Below are 515 nucleotides of genomic sequence, written 5' to 3'. Positions count from 1 at the left end.
AGGGGCCGGGGGGGGGGCCGACACACGCCCCCCTGCCGGCTTCTGGGACTTGTAGTCCGGGGACCGGCGGTCGCCTCTCGCCCGGCCCGGCCCGGGACTACCGTCCCCACATGGCCTTGCGCCCCGGCGCATGAGCTCTTGGGCGCCTTAGCGCATCTATTATACTGCCTTGCCGAGGATAAAAAGAAGAGCAACTGGAGGGACTATAAGGCAAACGTTGCTGGAGCTGCCGGGGCAAAGTAATCTATTTAATCTTTCCCTTTATTTGTTAGATGCTTGGGTGTGCATTGCTAGCACTGGGACATGGTTTCTGGAGGGAGGGGGGCCGGGGAAGAAGGGGGAAGGAAAGCAAAACCCACTTGGGAAAGGCCAATGCTGATTTTTTTTTTTTATTTTTTTTTTCTTCTTTTCCCCTCCTCTCTTCTTCTGCTCCTTCTTGCGAGAGCCCGCGTCGCTCCCCCGCGGCCCCGCAGCCTTTTGTGCGCCGCGACAATGCAACAAAGCGCGGCGGGGCT

At 58.6% G+C, this 515-nt stretch overlaps 1 protein-coding gene across 1 annotated transcript in view; it reads left to right on the top strand.

Moving 5' to 3' along the window:
* The first annotated feature begins 183 nt into the window (after window positions 1–183).
* The window catches only part of BRD3 (bromodomain containing 3), a 38,628-nt gene continuing 38,296 nt past the window's right edge, over window positions 184–515 (top strand). The window contains exon 1 of the mRNA XM_009892253.1: window positions 184–239. The gene's annotated coding sequence lies outside the window, so the exon portion shown is untranslated. The remainder of the gene's footprint in view (window positions 240–515) is intronic.

The sequence above is a fragment of the Charadrius vociferus genome, unplaced genomic scaffold (genome assembly GCF_000708025.1).
Source record: "Charadrius vociferus isolate BGI_N301 unplaced genomic scaffold, ASM70802v2 scaffold549, whole genome shotgun sequence".
NCBI classification, from domain to species: Eukaryota; Metazoa; Chordata; class Aves; order Charadriiformes; family Charadriidae; genus Charadrius; species Charadrius vociferus.
This window is presented reverse-complemented; position numbering and strand designations above follow the sequence as displayed.